At 37.4% G+C, this 17,053-nt stretch overlaps 37 non-coding genes across 37 annotated transcripts; all 37 read left to right on the forward strand.

The window, feature by feature from the left end:
* The first annotated feature begins 38 nt into the window (after positions 1 to 38).
* On the forward strand, positions 39 to 157 carry LOC144846484 (5S ribosomal RNA). Its single transcript, XR_013613100.1, has one exon. It is a non-coding gene; the product is annotated as a 5S ribosomal RNA (ribosomal RNA).
* A 238-nt stretch (positions 158 to 395) lies between these two features.
* On the forward strand, positions 396 to 514 carry LOC144846599 (5S ribosomal RNA). Its single transcript, XR_013613211.1, has one exon. It is a non-coding gene; the product is annotated as a 5S ribosomal RNA (ribosomal RNA).
* A 118-nt stretch (positions 515 to 632) lies between these two features.
* Positions 633 to 751, forward strand: LOC144846516 (5S ribosomal RNA). The gene has a single exon (XR_013613132.1). It is a non-coding gene; the product is annotated as a 5S ribosomal RNA (ribosomal RNA).
* A 582-nt stretch (positions 752 to 1,333) lies between these two features.
* Positions 1,334 to 1,452, forward strand: LOC144846945 (5S ribosomal RNA). Its single transcript, XR_013613523.1, has one exon. It is a non-coding gene; the product is annotated as a 5S ribosomal RNA (ribosomal RNA).
* Positions 1,453 to 1,690: 238 nt separating this feature from the next.
* Positions 1,691 to 1,809, forward strand: LOC144846237 (5S ribosomal RNA). Its single transcript, XR_013612862.1, has one exon. It is a non-coding gene; the product is annotated as a 5S ribosomal RNA (ribosomal RNA).
* A 118-nt stretch (positions 1,810 to 1,927) lies between these two features.
* LOC144846517 (5S ribosomal RNA) lies at positions 1,928 to 2,046 on the forward strand. The gene has a single exon (XR_013613133.1). It is a non-coding gene; the product is annotated as a 5S ribosomal RNA (ribosomal RNA).
* Positions 2,047 to 2,628: 582 nt separating this feature from the next.
* On the forward strand, positions 2,629 to 2,747 carry LOC144846946 (5S ribosomal RNA). The gene has a single exon (XR_013613524.1). It is a non-coding gene; the product is annotated as a 5S ribosomal RNA (ribosomal RNA).
* A 583-nt stretch (positions 2,748 to 3,330) lies between these two features.
* On the forward strand, positions 3,331 to 3,449 carry LOC144846947 (5S ribosomal RNA). The gene has a single exon (XR_013613525.1). It is a non-coding gene; the product is annotated as a 5S ribosomal RNA (ribosomal RNA).
* Positions 3,450 to 3,687: 238 nt separating this feature from the next.
* On the forward strand, positions 3,688 to 3,806 carry LOC144846600 (5S ribosomal RNA). The gene has a single exon (XR_013613212.1). It is a non-coding gene; the product is annotated as a 5S ribosomal RNA (ribosomal RNA).
* A 118-nt stretch (positions 3,807 to 3,924) lies between these two features.
* LOC144846519 (5S ribosomal RNA) lies at positions 3,925 to 4,043 on the forward strand. Its single transcript, XR_013613134.1, has one exon. It is a non-coding gene; the product is annotated as a 5S ribosomal RNA (ribosomal RNA).
* A 582-nt stretch (positions 4,044 to 4,625) lies between these two features.
* On the forward strand, positions 4,626 to 4,744 carry LOC144846948 (5S ribosomal RNA). Its single transcript, XR_013613526.1, has one exon. It is a non-coding gene; the product is annotated as a 5S ribosomal RNA (ribosomal RNA).
* A 238-nt stretch (positions 4,745 to 4,982) lies between these two features.
* On the forward strand, positions 4,983 to 5,101 carry LOC144846634 (5S ribosomal RNA). The gene has a single exon (XR_013613244.1). It is a non-coding gene; the product is annotated as a 5S ribosomal RNA (ribosomal RNA).
* Positions 5,102 to 5,684: 583 nt separating this feature from the next.
* Positions 5,685 to 5,803, forward strand: LOC144846950 (5S ribosomal RNA). The gene has a single exon (XR_013613528.1). It is a non-coding gene; the product is annotated as a 5S ribosomal RNA (ribosomal RNA).
* A 238-nt stretch (positions 5,804 to 6,041) lies between these two features.
* Positions 6,042 to 6,160, forward strand: LOC144846601 (5S ribosomal RNA). Its single transcript, XR_013613213.1, has one exon. It is a non-coding gene; the product is annotated as a 5S ribosomal RNA (ribosomal RNA).
* Positions 6,161 to 6,278: 118 nt separating this feature from the next.
* LOC144846520 (5S ribosomal RNA) lies at positions 6,279 to 6,397 on the forward strand. The gene has a single exon (XR_013613135.1). It is a non-coding gene; the product is annotated as a 5S ribosomal RNA (ribosomal RNA).
* Positions 6,398 to 6,979: 582 nt separating this feature from the next.
* LOC144846673 (5S ribosomal RNA) lies at positions 6,980 to 7,098 on the forward strand. The gene has a single exon (XR_013613281.1). It is a non-coding gene; the product is annotated as a 5S ribosomal RNA (ribosomal RNA).
* Positions 7,099 to 7,681: 583 nt separating this feature from the next.
* On the forward strand, positions 7,682 to 7,800 carry LOC144846451 (5S ribosomal RNA). The gene has a single exon (XR_013613069.1). It is a non-coding gene; the product is annotated as a 5S ribosomal RNA (ribosomal RNA).
* A 238-nt stretch (positions 7,801 to 8,038) lies between these two features.
* Positions 8,039 to 8,157, forward strand: LOC144846588 (5S ribosomal RNA). The gene has a single exon (XR_013613200.1). It is a non-coding gene; the product is annotated as a 5S ribosomal RNA (ribosomal RNA).
* Positions 8,158 to 8,275: 118 nt separating this feature from the next.
* LOC144846521 (5S ribosomal RNA) lies at positions 8,276 to 8,394 on the forward strand. The gene has a single exon (XR_013613136.1). It is a non-coding gene; the product is annotated as a 5S ribosomal RNA (ribosomal RNA).
* Positions 8,395 to 8,976: 582 nt separating this feature from the next.
* Positions 8,977 to 9,095, forward strand: LOC144846685 (5S ribosomal RNA). Its single transcript, XR_013613288.1, has one exon. It is a non-coding gene; the product is annotated as a 5S ribosomal RNA (ribosomal RNA).
* Positions 9,096 to 9,678: 583 nt separating this feature from the next.
* Positions 9,679 to 9,797, forward strand: LOC144846951 (5S ribosomal RNA). The gene has a single exon (XR_013613529.1). It is a non-coding gene; the product is annotated as a 5S ribosomal RNA (ribosomal RNA).
* A 238-nt stretch (positions 9,798 to 10,035) lies between these two features.
* Positions 10,036 to 10,154, forward strand: LOC144846603 (5S ribosomal RNA). The gene has a single exon (XR_013613215.1). It is a non-coding gene; the product is annotated as a 5S ribosomal RNA (ribosomal RNA).
* Positions 10,155 to 10,272: 118 nt separating this feature from the next.
* Positions 10,273 to 10,391, forward strand: LOC144846523 (5S ribosomal RNA). Its single transcript, XR_013613138.1, has one exon. It is a non-coding gene; the product is annotated as a 5S ribosomal RNA (ribosomal RNA).
* Positions 10,392 to 10,973: 582 nt separating this feature from the next.
* LOC144846697 (5S ribosomal RNA) lies at positions 10,974 to 11,092 on the forward strand. Its single transcript, XR_013613289.1, has one exon. It is a non-coding gene; the product is annotated as a 5S ribosomal RNA (ribosomal RNA).
* A 583-nt stretch (positions 11,093 to 11,675) lies between these two features.
* LOC144846952 (5S ribosomal RNA) lies at positions 11,676 to 11,794 on the forward strand. Its single transcript, XR_013613530.1, has one exon. It is a non-coding gene; the product is annotated as a 5S ribosomal RNA (ribosomal RNA).
* Positions 11,795 to 12,032: 238 nt separating this feature from the next.
* Positions 12,033 to 12,151, forward strand: LOC144846635 (5S ribosomal RNA). Its single transcript, XR_013613245.1, has one exon. It is a non-coding gene; the product is annotated as a 5S ribosomal RNA (ribosomal RNA).
* A 118-nt stretch (positions 12,152 to 12,269) lies between these two features.
* LOC144846524 (5S ribosomal RNA) lies at positions 12,270 to 12,388 on the forward strand. The gene has a single exon (XR_013613139.1). It is a non-coding gene; the product is annotated as a 5S ribosomal RNA (ribosomal RNA).
* Positions 12,389 to 12,970: 582 nt separating this feature from the next.
* On the forward strand, positions 12,971 to 13,089 carry LOC144846701 (5S ribosomal RNA). Its single transcript, XR_013613290.1, has one exon. It is a non-coding gene; the product is annotated as a 5S ribosomal RNA (ribosomal RNA).
* Positions 13,090 to 13,672: 583 nt separating this feature from the next.
* On the forward strand, positions 13,673 to 13,791 carry LOC144846453 (5S ribosomal RNA). The gene has a single exon (XR_013613071.1). It is a non-coding gene; the product is annotated as a 5S ribosomal RNA (ribosomal RNA).
* Positions 13,792 to 14,029: 238 nt separating this feature from the next.
* On the forward strand, positions 14,030 to 14,148 carry LOC144846238 (5S ribosomal RNA). Its single transcript, XR_013612863.1, has one exon. It is a non-coding gene; the product is annotated as a 5S ribosomal RNA (ribosomal RNA).
* A 118-nt stretch (positions 14,149 to 14,266) lies between these two features.
* On the forward strand, positions 14,267 to 14,385 carry LOC144846525 (5S ribosomal RNA). The gene has a single exon (XR_013613140.1). It is a non-coding gene; the product is annotated as a 5S ribosomal RNA (ribosomal RNA).
* Positions 14,386 to 14,967: 582 nt separating this feature from the next.
* LOC144846953 (5S ribosomal RNA) lies at positions 14,968 to 15,086 on the forward strand. The gene has a single exon (XR_013613531.1). It is a non-coding gene; the product is annotated as a 5S ribosomal RNA (ribosomal RNA).
* A 583-nt stretch (positions 15,087 to 15,669) lies between these two features.
* Positions 15,670 to 15,788, forward strand: LOC144846954 (5S ribosomal RNA). The gene has a single exon (XR_013613532.1). It is a non-coding gene; the product is annotated as a 5S ribosomal RNA (ribosomal RNA).
* Positions 15,789 to 16,026: 238 nt separating this feature from the next.
* LOC144846239 (5S ribosomal RNA) lies at positions 16,027 to 16,145 on the forward strand. Its single transcript, XR_013612864.1, has one exon. It is a non-coding gene; the product is annotated as a 5S ribosomal RNA (ribosomal RNA).
* Positions 16,146 to 16,263: 118 nt separating this feature from the next.
* LOC144846485 (5S ribosomal RNA) lies at positions 16,264 to 16,382 on the forward strand. The gene has a single exon (XR_013613101.1). It is a non-coding gene; the product is annotated as a 5S ribosomal RNA (ribosomal RNA).
* Positions 16,383 to 16,620: 238 nt separating this feature from the next.
* LOC144846240 (5S ribosomal RNA) lies at positions 16,621 to 16,739 on the forward strand. The gene has a single exon (XR_013612865.1). It is a non-coding gene; the product is annotated as a 5S ribosomal RNA (ribosomal RNA).
* A 118-nt stretch (positions 16,740 to 16,857) lies between these two features.
* LOC144846241 (5S ribosomal RNA) lies at positions 16,858 to 16,976 on the forward strand. Its single transcript, XR_013612866.1, has one exon. It is a non-coding gene; the product is annotated as a 5S ribosomal RNA (ribosomal RNA).
* The last annotated feature ends 77 nt before the right edge of the window (positions 16,977 to 17,053 follow it).

Raw genomic sequence — 17,053 nt, forward strand, 5'->3', positions numbered from 1 at the left:
CTATCTAAGGTATAATCTTGAACCGCAAGTAACCGAATGTCTACAACCATACCACGTTGACAACACCGGTTCTCGTCCGATCACCGCAGTTAAACAACGTCGGGCCTGGTTAGTACTTGGATGGGAGACCGCCTGGGAATACCTGGTGTCGTAGACCTATGTTTAACTTTTTTTAAATTATACTAAACAAAGTTTATTTTACCTTTCAATTATGTGTTTCTTGAACAGAAGTGTGTGCAAATACCAAAGTCATGGTTTCAGCAGCTGCTAATTTGAATCCTAGAAAATGTTCTATAATAAATTCCAAAAGTATTAGGTTATAGGATATATGTGTTTGTAGAGATTAAGACAGTGACTATAAGATCTCTATAATCTTGAACCGCAAGTTAGCGAATGTCTACAACCATACCACGTTGAAAACACCGGTTCTCGTCCGATCACCGCAGTTAAACAACATCGGGCCTGGTTAGTACTTGGATGGGAGACCGCCTGGGAATACCTGGTGTCGTAGACCTATGTTTAACTATTTTAAATTATACTAAACAAAATTTGTTTTACCTTTCAATTATGTTTTTATGACAGTAACAATAAGATCTATCTAAGGTATAATCTTGAACCGCAAGTAACCGAATGTCTACAACCATACCACGTTGAAAACACTGGTTCTCGTCCGATCACCGCAGTTAAACAACGTCGGGCCTGGTTAGTACTTGGATGGGAGACCGCCTGGGAATACCTGGTGTCGTAGACCTATGTTTAACTTTTTTTTAAATTATACTAAACAAAGTTTATTTTACCTTTCAATTATGTTTTTATGACAGTAACTATAAGATCTATCTAAGGTATAATCTTGAACCGCAAGTAACCGAATGTCTACAACCGTACCAGGTTGCCTGGGAATATCTGGTGTCGTACACCTGTGTTTATCTTTTTAATAATCCTAAAATATAGTCTTTTTTAAATGTTTAGATTTTGACAAATGTGTTTATACTGTTGATGATAGTATAAGTAAATAAATTCAAACTGTAACCGAAGTTAATCGAAAGTTTTTCAACTAAACTGCCTTGAAAACAACGGTTCTCGTCCGATCATTGAAGTTAAACAAGTTGTTGTTCAAAGACATGTTTGTTGTTGTATGTTGCTGCTGTGGTGACCGTACAAACGTCACTGTACTACGCGGGCGTCCACTTGTGTGCGCGTTTGCTTCTTAGCAACAAAGCGGCCTGAAGCTTTTGTACATGCCGCTATTGTGTTATGCTTCTTTGTACAGTGTTATTGTTTCTTTTATATTGTCTTTTTATTAATTAAAAAACGCCCAACTCAGTAACCGAATGTCTACGACCATACCACGTTGACAACACCGGTTCTCGTCCGATCACCGCAGTTAAACAACGTCGGGCCTGGTTAGTACTTGGATGGGAGACCGCCTGGGAATACCTGGTGTCGTAGACCTATGTTTAACTTTTTTTAAATTATACTAAACAAAGTTTATTTTACCTTTCAATTATGTGTTTCTTGAACAGAAGTGTGTGCAAATACCAAAGTCATGGTTTCAGCAGCTGCTAATTTGAATCCTAGAAAATGTTCTATAATAAATTCCAAAAGTATTAGGTTATAGGATATATGTGTTTGTAGAGATTAAGACAGTGACTATAAGATCTCTATAATCTTGAACCGCAAGTTAGCGAATGTCTACAACCATACCACGTTGAAAACACCGGTTCTCGTCCGATCACCGCAGTTAAACAACGTCGGGCCTGGTTAGTACTTGGATGGGAGACCGCCTGGGAATACCTGGTGTCGTAGACCTATGTTTAACTATTTTAAATTATACTAAACAAAGTTTATTTTACCTTTCAATTATGTTTTTATGACAGTAACAATAAGATCTATCTAAGGTATAATCTTGAACCGCAAGTAACCGAATGTCTACAACCATACCACGTTGAAAACACTGGTTCTCGTCCGATCACCGCAGTTAAACAACGTCGGGCCTGGTTAGTACTTGGATGGGAGACCGCCTGGGAATACCTGGTGTCGTAGACCTATGTTTAACTTTTTTTTAAATTATACTAAACAAAGTTTATTTTACCTTTCAATTATGTTTTTATGACAGTAACTATAAGATCTATCTAAGGTATAATCTTGAACCGCAAGTAACCGAATGTCTACAACCGTACCAGGTTGCCTGGGAATATCTGGTGTCGTACACCTGTGTTTATCTTTTTAATAATCCTAAAATATAGTCTTTTTTAAATGTTTAGATTTTGACAAATGTGTTTATACTGTTGATGATAGTATAAGTAAATAAATTCAAACTGTAACCGAAGTTAATCGAAAGTTTTTCAACTAAACTGCCTTGAAAACAACGGTTCTCGTCCGATCATTGAAGTTAAACAAGTTGTTGTTCAAAGACATGTTTGTTGTTGTATGTTGCTGCTGTGGTGACCGTACAAACGTCACTGTACTACGCGGGCGTCCACTTCTGTGCGCGTTTGCTTCTTAGCAACAAAGCGGCCTGAAGCGTTTGTACATGCCGCTATTGTGTTATGCTTCTTTGTACAGTGTTATTGTTTCTTTTATATTGTCTTTTTATTAATTAAAAAACGCCCAACTCAGTAACCGAATGTCTACGACCATACCACGTTGACAACACCGGTTCTCGTCCGATCACCGCAGTTAAACAACGTCGGGCCTGGTTAGTACTTGGATGGGAGACCGCCTGGGAATACCTGGTGTCGTAGACCTATGTTTAACTTTTTTTAAAATTATACTAAACAAAGTTTATTTTACCTTTCAATTATGTTTTTATGACAGTAACTATAAGATCTATCTAAGGTATAATCTTGAACCGCAAGTAACCGAATGTCTACAACCGTACCAGGTTGCCTGGGAATATCTGGTGTCGTACACCTGTGTTTATCTTTTTAATAATCCTAAAATATAGTCTTTTTTAAATGTTTAGATTTTGACAAAATGTGTTTATACTGTTGATGATAGTATAAGTAAATAAATTCAAACTGTAACCGAAGTTAATCGAAAGTTTTTCAACTAAACTGCCTTGAAAACAACGGTTCTCGTCCGATCATTGAAGTTAAACAAGTTGTTGTTCAAAGACATGTTTGTTGTTGTATGTTGCTGCTGTGGTGACCGTACAAACGTCACTGTACTACGCGGGCGTCCACTTGTGTGCGCGTTAGCTTCTTAGCAACAAAGCGGCCTGAAGCTTTTGTACATGCCGCTATTGTGTTATGCTTCTTTGTACAGTGTTATTGTTTCTTTTATATTGTCTTTTTATTAATTAAAAAACGCCCAACTCAGTAACCGAATGTCTACGACCATACCACGTTGACAACACCGGTTCTCGTCCGATCACCGCAGTTAAACAACGTCGGGCCTGGTTAGTACTTGGATGGGAGACCGCCTGGGAATACCTGGTGTCGTAGACCTATGTTTAACTTTTTTTAAATTATACTAAACAAAGTTTATTTTACCTTTCAATTATGTGTTTCTTGAACAGAAGTGTGTGCAAATACCAAAGTCATGGTTTCAGCAGCTGCTAATTTGAATCCTAGAAAATGTTCTATAATAAATTCCAAAAGTATTAGGTTATAGGATATATGTGTTTGTAGAGATTAAGACAGTGACTATAAGATCTCTATAATCTTGAACCGCAAGTTAGCGAATGTCTACAACCATACCACGTTGAAAACACCGGTTCTCGTCCGATCACCGCAGTTAAACAACATCGGGCCTGGTTAGTACTTGGATGGGAGACCGCCTGGGAATACCTGGTGTCGTAGACCTATGTTTAACTATTTTAAATTATACTAAACAAAATTTGTTTTACCTTTCAATTATGTTTTTATGACAGTAACAATAAGATCTATCTAAGGTATAATCTTGAACCGCAAGTAACCGAATGTCTACAACCATACCACGTTGAAAACACTGGTTCTCGTCCGATCACCGCAGTTAAACAACGTCGGGCCTGGTTAGTACTTGGATGGGAGACCGCCTGGGAATACCTGGTGTCGTAGACCTATGTTTAACTTTTTTTTAAATTATACTAAACAAAGTTTATTTTACCTTTCAATTATGTTTTTATGACAGTAACTATAAGATCTATCTAAGGTATAATCTTGAACCGCAAGTAACCGAATGTCTACAACCGTACCAGGTTGCCTGGGAATATCTGGTGTCGTACACCTGTGTTTATCTTTTTAATAATCCTAAAATATAGTCTTTTTTAAATGTTTAGATTTTGACAAATGTGTTTATACTGTTGATGATAGTATAAGTAAATAAATTCAAACTGTAACCGAAGTTAATCGAAAGTTTTTCAACTAAACTGCCTTGAAAACAACGGTTCTCGTCCGATCATTGAAGTTAAACAAGTTGTTGTTCAAAGACATGTTTGTTGTTGTATGTTGCTGCTGTGGTGACCGTACAAACGTCACTGTACTACGCGGGCGTCCACTTGTGTGCGCGTTTGCTTCTTAGCAACAAAGCGGCCTGAAGCTTTTGTACATGCCGCTATTGTGTTATGCTTCTTTGTACAGTGTTATTGTTTCTTTTATATTGTCTTTTTATTAATTAAAAAACGCCCAACTCAGTAACCGAATGTCTACGACCATACCACGTTGACAACACCGGTTCTCGTCCGATCACCGCAGTTAAACAACGTCGGGCCTGGTTAGTACTTGGATGGGAGACCGCCTGGGAATACCTGGTGTCGTAGACCTATGTTTAACTTTTTTTAAATTATACTAAACAAAGTTTATTTTACCTTTCAATTATGTGTTTCTTGAACAGAAGTGTGTGCAAATACCAAAGTCATGGTTTCAGCAGCTGCTAATTTGAATCCTAGAAAATGTTCTATAATAAATTCCAAAAGTATTAGGTTATAGGATATATGTGTTTGTAGAGATTAAGACAGTGACTATAAGATCTCTATAATCTTGAACCGCAAGTTAGCGAATGTCTACAACCATACCACGTTGAAAACACCGGTTCTCGTCCGATCACCGCAGTTAAACAACGTCGGGCCTGGTTAGTACTTGGATGGGAGACCGCCTGGGAATACCTGGTGTCTTAGACCTATGTTTAACTTTTTTTTAAATTATACTAAACAAAGTTTATTTTACCTTTCAATTATGTTTTTATGACAGTAACTATAAGATCTATCTAAGGTATAATCTTGAACCGCAAGTAACCGAATGTCTACAACCGTACCAGGTTGCCTGGGAATATCTGGTGTCGTACACCTGTGTTTATCTTTTTAATAATCCTAAAATATAGTCTTTTTTAAATGTTTAGATTTTGACAAAATGTGTTTATACTGTTGATGATAGTATAAGTAAATAAATTCAAACTGTAACCGAAGTTAATCGAAAGTTTTTCAACTAAACTGCCTTGAAAACAACGGTTCTCGTCCGATCATTGAAGTTAAACAAGTTGTTGTTCAAAGACATGTTTGTTGTTGTATGTTGCTGCTGTGGTGACCGTACAAACGTCACTGTACTACGCGGGCGTCCACTTGTGTGCGCGTTAGCTTCTTAGCAACAAAGCGGCCTGAAGCTTTTGTACATGCCGCTATTGTGTTATGCTTCTTTGTACAGTGTTATTGTTTCTTTTATATTGTCTTTTTATTAATTAAAAAACGCCCAACTCAGTAACCGAATGTCTACGACCATACCACGTTGACAACACCGGTTCTCGTCCGATCACCGCAGTTAAACAACGTCGGGCCTGGTTAGTACTTGGATGGGAGACCGCCTGGGAATACCTGGTGTCGTAGACCTATGTTTAACTTTTTTTAAATTATACTAAACAAAGTTTATTTTACCTTTCAATTATGTGTTTCTTGAACAGAAGTGTGTGCAAATACCAAAGTCATGGTTTCAGCAGCTGCTAATTTGAATCCTAGAAAATGTTCTATAATAAATTCCAAAAGTATTAGGTTATAGGATATATGTGTTTGTAGAGATTAAGACAGTGACTATAAGATCTCTATAATCTTGAACCGCAAGTTAGCGAATGTCTACAACCATACCACGTTGAAAACACCGGTTCTCGTCCGATCACCGCAGTTAAACAACATCGGGCCTGGTTAGTACTTGGATGGGAGACCGCCTGGGAATACCTGGTGTCGTAGACCTATGTTTAACTATTTTAAATTATACTAAACAAAATTTGTTTTACCTTTCAATTATGTTTTTATGACAGTAACAATAAGATCTATCTAAGGTATAATCTTGAACCGCAAGTAACCGAATGTCTACAACCATACCACGTTGAAAACACTGGTTCTCGTCCGATCACCGCAGTTAAACAACGTCGGGCCTGGTTAGTACTTGGATGGGAGACCGCCTGGGAATACCTGGTGTCGTAGACCTATGTTTAACTTTTTTTTAAATTATACTAAACAAAGTTTATTTTACCTTTCAATTATGTTTTTATGACAGTAACTATAAGATCTATCTAAGGTATAATCTTGAACCGCAAGTAACCGAATGTCTACAACCGTACCAGGTTGCCTGGGAATATCTGGTGTCGTACACCTGTGTTTATCTTTTTAATAATCCTAAAATATAGTCTTTTTTAAATGTTTAGATTTTGACAAATGTGTTTATACTGTTGATGATAGTATAAGTAAATAAATTCAAACTGTAACCGAAGTTAATCGAAAGTTTTTCAACTAAACTGCCTTGAAAACAACGGTTCTCGTCCGATCATTGAAGTTAAACAAGTTGTTGTTCAAAGACATGTTTGTTGTTGTATGTTGCTGCTGTGGTGACCGTACAAACGTCACTGTACTACGCGGGCGTCCACTTGTGTGCGCGTTTGCTTCTTAGCAACAAAGCGGCCTGAAGCGTTTGTACATGCCGCTATTGTGTTATGCTTCTTTGTACAGTGTTATTGTTTCTTTTATATTGTCTTTTTATTAATTAAAAAACGCCCAACTCAGTAACCGAATGTCTACGACCATACCACGTTGACAACACCGGTTCTCGTCCGATCACCGCAGTTAAACAACGTCGGGCCTGGTTAGTACTTGGATGGGAGACCACCTGGGAATACCTGGTGTCGTAGACCTATGTTTAACTTTTTTTTAAATTATACTAAACAAAGTTTATTTTACCTTTCAATTATGTTTTTATGACAGTAACTATAAGATCTATCTAAGGTATAATCTTGAACCGCAAGTAACCGAATGTCTACAACCGTACCAGGTTGCCTGGGAATATCTGGTGTCGTACACCTGTGTTTATCTTTTTAATAATCCTAAAATATAGTCTTTTTTAAATGTTTAGATTTTGACAAAATGTGTTTATACTGTTGATGATAGTATAAGTAAATAAATTCAAACTGTAACCGAAGTTAATCGAAAGTTTTTCAACTAAACTGCCTTGAAAACAACGGTTCTCGTCCGATCATTGAAGTTAAACAAGTTGTTGTTCAAAGACATGTTTGTTGTTGTATGTTGCTGCTGTGGTGACCGTACAAACGTCACTGTACTACGCGGGCGTCCACTTGTGTGCGCGTTAGCTTCTTAGCAACAAAGCGGCCTGAAGCTTTTGTACATGCCGCTATTGTGTTATGCTTCTTTGTACAGTGTTATTGTTTCTTTTATATTGTCTTTTTATTAATTAAAAAACGCCCAACTCAGTAACCGAATGTCTACGACCATACCACGTTGACAACACCGGTTCTCGTCCGATTACCGCAGTTAAACAACGTCGGGCCTGGTTAGTACTTGGATGGGAGACCGCCTGGGAATACCTGGTGTCGTAGACCTATGTTTAACTTTTTTTAAATTATACTAAACAAAGTTTATTTTACCTTTCAATTATGTGTTTCTTGAACAGAAGTGTGTGCAAATACCAAAGTCATGGTTTCAGCAGCTGCTAATTTGAATCCTAGAAAATGTTCTATAATAAATTCCAAAAGTATTAGGTTATAGGATATATGTGTTTGTAGAGATTAAGACAGTGACTATAAGATCTCTATAATCTTGAACCGCAAGTTAGCGAATGTCTACAACCATACCACGTTGAAAACACCGGTTCTCGTCCGATCACCGCAGTTAAACAACGTCGGGCCTGGTTAGTACTTGGATGGGAGACCGCCTGGAAATACCTGGTGTCGTAGACCTATGTTTAACTATTTTAAATTATACTAAACAAAATTTGTTTTACCTTTCAATTATGTTTTTATGACAGTAACAATAAGATCTATCTAAGGTATAATCTTGAACCGCAAGTAACCGAATGTCTACAACCATACCACGTTGAAAACACTGGTTCTCGTCCGATCACCGCAGTTAAACAACGTCGGGCCTGGTTAGTACTTGGATGGGAGACCGCCTGGGAATACCTGGTGTCGTAGACCTATGTTTAACTTTTTTTTAAATTATACTAAACAAAGTTTATTTTACCTTTCAATTATGTTTTTATGACAGTAACTATAAGATCTATCTAAGGTATAATCTTGAACCGCAAGTAACCGAATGTCTACAACCGTACCAGGTTGCCTGGGAATATCTGGTGTCGTACACCTGTGTTTATCTTTTTAATAATCCTAAAATATAGTCTTTTTTAAATGTTTAGATTTTGAAAAATGTGTTTATACTGTTGATGATAGTATAAGTAAATAAATTCAAACTGTAACCGAAGTTAATCGAAAGTTTTTCAACTAAACTGCCTTGAAAACAACGGTTCTCGTCCGATCATTGACGTTAAACAAGTTGTTGTTCAAAGACATGTTTGTTGTTGTATGTTGCTGCTGTGGTGACCGTACAAACGTCACTGTACTACGCGGGCGTCCACTTGTGTGCGCGTTTGCTTCTTAGCAACAAAGCGGCCTGAAGCGTTTGTACATGCCGCTATTGTGTTATGCTTCTTTGTACAGTGTTATTGTTTCTTTTATATTGTCTTTTTATTAATTAAAAAACGCCCAACTCAGTAACCGAATGTCTACGACCATACCACGTTGACAACACCGGTTCTCGTCCGATCACCGCAGTTAAACAACGTCGGGCCTGGTTAGTACTTGGATGGGAGACCACCTGGGAATACCTGGTGTCGTAGACCTATGTTTAACTTTTTTTTAAATTATACTAAACAAAGTTTATTTTACCTTTCAATTATGTTTTTATGACAGTAACTATAAGATCTATCTAAGGTATAATCTTGAACCGCAAGTAACCGAATGTCTACAACCGTACCAGGTTGCCTGGGAATATCTGGTGTCGTACACCTGTGTTTATCTTTTTAATAATCCTAAAATATAGTCTTTTTTAAATGTTTAGATTTTGACAAAATGTGTTTATACTGTTGATGATAGTATAAGTAAATAAATTCAAACTGTAACCGAAGTTAATCGAAAGTTTTTCAACTAAACTGCCTTGAAAACAACGGTTCTCGTCCGATCATTGAAGTTAAACAAGTTGTTGTTCAAAGACATGTTTGTTGTTGTATGTTGCTGCTGTGGTGACCGTACAAACGTCACTGTACTACGCGGGCGTCCACTTGTGTGCGCGTTAGCTTCTTAGCAACAAAGCGGCCTGAAGCTTTTGTACATGCCGCTATTGTGTTATGCTTCTTTGTACAGTGTTATTGTTTCTTTTATATTGTCTTTTTATTAATTAAAAAACGCCCAACTCAGTAACCGAATGTCTACGACCATACCACGTTGACAACACCGGTTCTCGTCCGATCACCGCAGTTAAACAACGTCGGGCCTGGTTAGTACTTGGATGGGAGACCGCCTGGGAATACCTGGTGTCGTAGACCTATGTTTAACTTTTTTTAAATTATACTAAACAAAGTTTATTTTACCTTTCAATTATGTGTTTCTTGAACAGAAGTGTGTGCAAATACCAAAGTCATGGTTTCAGCAGCTGCTAATTTGAATCCTAGAAAATGTTCTATAATAAATTCCAAAAGTATTAGGTTATAGGATATATGTGTTTGTAGAGATTAAGACAGTGACTATAAGATCTCTATAATCTTGAACCGCAAGTTAGCGAATGTCTACAACCATACCACGTTGAAAACACCGGTTCTCGTCCGATCACCGCAGTTAAACAACATCGGGCCTGGTTAGTACTTGGATGGGAGACCGCCTGGGAATACCTGGTGTCGTAGACCTATGTTTAACTATTTTAAATTATACTAAACAAAATTTGTTTTACCTTTCAATTATGTTTTTATGACAGTAACAATAAGATCTATCTAAGGTATAATCTTGAACCGCAAGTAACCGAATGTCTACAACCATACCACGTTGAAAACACTGGTTCTCGTCCGATCACCGCAGTTAAACAACGTCGGGCCTGGTTAGTACTTGGATGGGAGACCGCCTGGGAATACCTGGTGTCGTAGACCTATGTTTAACTTTTTTTTAAATTATACTAAACAAAGTTTATTTTACCTTTCAATTATGTTTTTATGACAGTAACTATAAGATCTATCTAAGGTATAATCTTGAACCGCAAGTAACCGAATGTCTACAACCGTACCAGGTTGCCTGGGAATATCTGGTGTCGTACACCTGTGTTTATCTTTTTAATAATCCTAAAATATAGTCTTTTTTAAATGTTTAGATTTTGACAAATGTGTTTATACTGTTGATGATAGTATAAGTAAATAAATTCAAACTGTAACCGAAGTTAATCGAAAGTTTTTCAACTAAACTGCCTTGAAAACAACGGTTCTCGTCCGATCATTGAAGTTAAACAAGTTGTTGTTCAAAGACATGTTTGTTGTTGTATGTTGCTGCTGTGGTGACCGTACAAACGTCACTGTACTACGCGGGCGTCCACTTGTGTGCGCGTTTGCTTCTTAGCAACAAAGCGGCCTGAAGCGTTTGTACATGCCGCTATTGTGTTATGCTTCTTTGTACAGTGTTATTGTTTCTTTTATATTGTCTTTTTATTAATTAAAAAACGCCCAACTCAGTAACCGAATGTCTACGACCATACCACGTTGACAACACCGGTTCTCGTCCGATCACCGCAGTTAAACAACGTCGGGCCTGGTTAGTACTTGGATGGGAGACCACCTGGGAATACCTGGTGTCGTAGACCTATGTTTAACTTTTTTTTAAATTATACTAAACAAAGTTTATTTTACCTTTCAATTATGTTTTTATGACAGTAACTATAAGATCTATCTAAGGTATAATCTTGAACCGCAAGTAACCGAATGTCTACAACCGTACCAGGTTGCCTGGGAATATCTGGTGTCGTACACCTGTGTTTATCTTTTTAATAATCCTAAAATATAGTCTTTTTTAAATGTTTAGATTTTGACAAAATGTGTTTATACTGTTGATGATAGTATAAGTAAATAAATTCAAACTGTAACCGAAGTTAATCGAAAGTTTTTCAACTAAACTGCCTTGAAAACAACGGTTCTCGTCCGATCATTGAAGTTAAACAAGTTGTTGTTCAAAGACATGTTTGTTGTTGTATGTTGCTGCTGTGGTGACCGTACAAACGTCACTGTACTACGCGGGCGTCCACTTGTGTGCGCGTTAGCTTCTTAGCAACAAAGCGGCCTGAAGCTTTTGTACATGCCGCTATTGTGTTATGCTTCTTTGTACAGTGTTATTGTTTCTTTTATATTGTCTTTTTATTAATTAAAAAACGCCCAACTCAGTAACCGAATGTCTACGACCATACCACGTTGACAACACCGGTTCTCGTCCGATCACCGCAGTTAAACAACGTCGGGCCTGGTTAGTACTTGGATGGGAGACCGCCTGGGAATACCTGGTGTCGTAGACCTATGTTTAACTTTTTTTAAATTATACTAAACAAAGTTTATTTTACCTTTCAATTATGTGTTTCTTGAACAGAAGTGTGTGCAAATACCAAAGTCATGGTTTCAGCAGCTGCTAATTTGAATCCTAGAAAATGTTCTATAATAAATTCCAAAAGTATTAGGTTATAGGATATATGTGTTTGTAGAGATTAAGACAGTGACTATAAGATCTCTATAATCTTGAACCGCAAGTTAGCGAATGTCTACAACCATACCACGTTGAAAACACCGGTTCTCGTCCGATCACCGCAGTTAAACAACGTCGGGCCTGGTTAGTACTTGGATGGGAGACCGCCTGGGAATACCTGGTGTCTTAGACCTATGTTTAACTATTTTAAATTATACTAAACAAAATTTGTTTTACCTTTCAATTATGTTTTTATGACAGTAACAATAAGATCTATCTAAGGTATAATCTTGAACCGCAAGTAACCGAATGTCTACAACCATACCACGTTGAAAACACTGGTTCTCGTCCGATCACCGCAGTTAAACAACGTCGGGCCTGGTTAGTACTTGGATGGGAGACCGCCTGGGAATACCTGGTGTCGTAGACCTATGTTTAACTTTTTTTTAAATTATACTAAACAAAGTTTATTTTACCTTTCAATTATGTTTTTATGACAGTAACTATAAGATCTATCTAAGGTATAATCTTGAACCGCAAGTAACCGAATGTCTACAACCGTACCAGGTTGCCTGGGAATATCTGGTGTCGTACACCTGTGTTTATCTTTTTAATAATCCTAAAATATAGTCTTTTTTAAATGTTTAGATTTTGAAAAATGTGTTTATACTGTTGATGATAGTATAAGTAAATAAATTCAAACTGTAACCGAAGTTAATCGAAAGTTTTTCAACTAAACTGCCTTGAAAACAACGGTTCTCGTCCGATCATTGACGTTAAACAAGTTGTTGTTCAAAGACATGTTTGTTGTTGTATGTTGCTGCTGTGGTGACCGTACAAACGTCACTGTACTACGCGGGCGTCCACTTGTGTGCGCGTTTGCTTCTTAGCAACAAAGCGGCCTGAAGCGTTTGTACATGCCGCTATTGTGTTATGCTTCTTTGTACAGTGTTATTGTTTCTTTTATATTGTCTTTTTATTAATTAAAAAACGCCCAACTCAGTAACCGAATGTCTACGACCATACCACGTTGACAACACCGGTTCTCGTCCGATCACCGCAGTTAAACAACGTCGGGCCTGGTTAGTACTTGGATGGGAGACCACCTGGGAATACCTGGTGTCGTAGACCTATGTTTAACTTTTTTTTAAATTATACTAAACAAAGTTTATTTTACCTTTCAATTATGTTTTTATGACAGTAACTATAAGATCTATCTAAGGTATAATCTTGAACCGCAAGTAACCGAATGTCTACAACCGTACCAGGTTGCCTGGGAATATCTGGTGTCGTACACCTGTGTTTATCTTTTTAATAATCCTAAAATATAGTCTTTTTTAAATGTTTAGATTTTGACAAAATGTGTTTATACTGTTGATGATAGTATAAGTAAATAAATTCAAACTGTAACCGAAGTTAATCGAAAGTTTTTCAACTAAACTGCCTTGAAAACAACGGTTCTCGTCCGATCATTGAAGTTAAACAAGTTGTTGTTCAAAGACATGTTTGTTGTTGTATGTTGCTGCTGTGGTGACCGTACAAACGTCACTGTACTACGCGGGCGTCCACTTGTGTGCGCGTTAGCTTCTTAGCAACAAAGCGGCCTGAAGCTTTTGTACATGCCGCTATTGTGTTATGCTTCTTTGTACAGTGTTATTGTTTCTTTTATATTGTCTTTTTATTAATTAAAAAACGCCCAACTCAGTAACCGAATGTCTACGACCATACCACGTTGACAACACCGGTTCTCGTCCGATTACCGCAGTTAAACAACGTCGGGCCTGGTTAGTACTTGGATGGGAGACCGCCTGGGAATACCTGGTGTCGTAGACCTATGTTTAACTTTTTTTAAATTATACTAAACAAAGTTTATTTTACCTTTCAATTATGTGTTTCTTGAACAGAAGTGTGTGCAAATACCAAAGTCATGGTTTCAGCAGCTGCTAATTTGAATCCTAGAAAATGTTCTATAATAAATTCCAAAAGTATTAGGTTATAGGATATATGTGTTTGTAGAGATTAAGACAGTGACTATAAGATCTCTATAATCTTGAACCGCAAGTTAGCGAATGTCTACAACCATACCACGTTGAAAACACCGGTTCTCGTCCGATCACCGCAGTTAAACAACGTCGGGCCTGGTTAGTACTTGGATGGGAGACCGCCTGGGAATACCTGGTGTCGTAGACCTATGTTTAACTATTTTAAATTATACTAAACAAAATTTGTTTTACCTTTCAATTATGTTTTTATGACAGTAACAATAAGATCTATCTAAGGTATAATCTTGAACCGCAAGTAACCGAATGTCTACAACCATACCACGTTGAAAACACTGGTTCTCGTCCGATCACCGCAGTTAAACAACGTCGGGCCTGGTTAGTACTTGGATGGGAGACCGCCTGGGAATACCTGGTGTCGTAGACCTATGTTTAACTTTTTTTTAAATTATACTAAACAAAGTTTATTTTACCTTTCAATTATGTTTTTATGACAGTAACTATAAGATCTATCTAAGGTATAATCTTGAACCGCAAGTAACCGAATGTCTACAACCGTACCAGGTTGCCTGGGAATATCTGGTGTCGTACACCTGTGTTTATCTTTTTAATAATCCTAAAATATAGTCTTTTTTAAATGTTTAGATTTTGACAAATGTGTTTATACTGTTGATGATAGTATAAGTAAATAAATTCAAACTGTAACCGAAGTTAATCGAAAGTTTTTCAACTAAACTGCCTTGAAAACAACGGTTCTCGTCCGATCATTGAAGTTAAACAAGTTGTTGTTCAAAGACATGTTTGTTGTTGTATGTTGCTGCTGTGGTGACCGTACAAACGTCACTGTACTACGCGGGCGTCCACTTCTGTGCGCGTTTGCTTCTTAGCAACAAAGCGGCCTGAAGCGTTTGTACATGCCGCTATTGTGTTATGCTTCTTTGTACAGTGTTATTGTTTCTTTTATATTGTCTTTTTATTAATTAAAAAACGCCCAACTCAGTAACCGAATGTCTACGACCATACCACGTTGACAACACCGGTTCTCGTCCGATCACCGCAGTTAAACAACGTCGGGCCTGGTTAGTACTTGGATGGGAGACCGCCTGGGAATACCTGGTGTCGTAGACCTATGTTTAACTTTTTTTAAAATTATACTAAACAAAGTTTATTTTACCTTTCAATTATGTTTTTATGACAGTAACTATAAGATCTATCTAAGGTATAATCTTGAACCGCAAGTAACCGAATGTCTACAACCGTACCAGGTTGCCTGGGAATATCTGGTGTCGTACACCTGTGTTTATCTTTTTAATAATCCTAAAATATAGTCTTTTTTAAATGTTTAGATTTTGACAAAATGTGTTTATACTGTTGATGATAGTATAAGTAAATAAATTCAAACTGTAACCGAAGTTAATCGAAAGTTTTTCAACTAAACTGCCTTGAAAACAACGGTTCTCGTCCGATCATTGAAGTTAAACAAGTTGTTGTTCAAAGACATGTTTGTTGTTGTATGTTGCTGCTGTGGTGACCGTACAAACGTCACTGTACTACGCGGGCGTCCACTTGTGTGCGCGTTTGCTTCTTAGCAACAAAGCGGCCTGAAGCTTTTGTACATGCCGCTATTGTGTTATGCTTCTTTGTACAGTGTTATTGTTTCTTTTATATTGTCTTTTTATTAATTAAAAAACGCCCAACTCAGTAACCGAATGTCTACGACCATACCACGTTGACAACACCGGTTCTCGTCCGATCACCGCAGTTAAACAACGTCGGGCCTGGTTAGTACTTGGATGGGAGACCGCCTGGGAATACCTGGTGTCGTAGACCTATGTTTAACTTTTTTTAAATTATACTAAACAAAGTTTATTTTACCTTTCAATTATGTGTTTCTTGAACAGAAGTGTGTGCAAATACCAAAGTCATGGTTTCAGCAGCTGCTAATTTGAATCCTAGAAAATGTTCTATAATAAATTCCAAAAGTATTAGGTTATAGGATATATGTGTTTGTAGAGATTAAGACAGTGACTATAAGATCTCTATAATCTTGAACCGCAAGTTAGCGAATGTCTACAACCATACCACGTTGAAAACACCGGTTCTCGTCCGATCACCGCAGTTAAACAACGTCGGGCCTGGTTAGTACTTGGATGGGAGACCGCCTGGGAATACCTGGTGTCGTAGACCTATGTTTAACTATTTTAAATTATACTAAACAAAATTTGTTTTACCTTTCAATTATGTTTTTATGACAGTAACAATAAGATCTATCTAAGGTATAATCTTGAACCGCAAGTAACCGAATGTCTACAACCATACCACGTTGACAACACCGGTTCTCGTCCGATCACCGCAGTTAAACAACGTCGGGCCTGGTTAGTACTTGGATGGGAGACCGCCTGGGAATACCTGGTGTCGTAGACCTATGTTTAACTTTTTTTAAATTATACTAAACAAAGTTTATTTTACCTTTCAATTATGTGTTTCTTGAACAGAAGTGTGTGCAAATACCAAAGTCATGGTTTCAGCAGCTGCTAATTTGAATCCTAGAAAATGTTCTATAATAAATTCCAAAAGTATTAGGTTATAGGATATATGTGTTTGTAGAGATTAAGACAGTGACTATAAGATCTCTATAATCTTGAACCGCAAGTTAGCGAATGTCTACAACCATACCACGTTGAAAACACCGGTTCTCGTCCGATCACCGCAGTTAAACAACGTCGGGCCTGGTTAGTACTTGGATGGGAGACCGCCTGGGAATACCTGGTGTCGTAGACCTATGTTTAACTTTTTTAAATTATACTAAACAAAATTTGTTTTACCTTTCAATTATGTTTTTATGACAGTAACAATAAGATCTATCTAAGGTATAATCTTGAACCGCAAGTAACCGAATGTCTACAACCATACCACGTTGAAAACACCGGTTCTCGTCCGATCACCGCAGTTAAACAACGTCGGGCCTGGTTAGTACTTGGATGGGAGACCGCCTGGGAATACCTGGTGTCGTAGACCTATGTTTAACTTTTTTTTAAATTATACTAAACAAAGTTTATTTTACCTTTCAATTATGTTTTTATGACAGTAACTAT

This window comes from Antedon bifida, chromosome 6 (assembly GCF_963402885.1).
Source record: "Antedon bifida chromosome 6, ecAntBifi1.1, whole genome shotgun sequence".
Taxonomy (NCBI): domain Eukaryota; kingdom Metazoa; phylum Echinodermata; class Crinoidea; order Comatulida; family Antedonidae; genus Antedon; species Antedon bifida.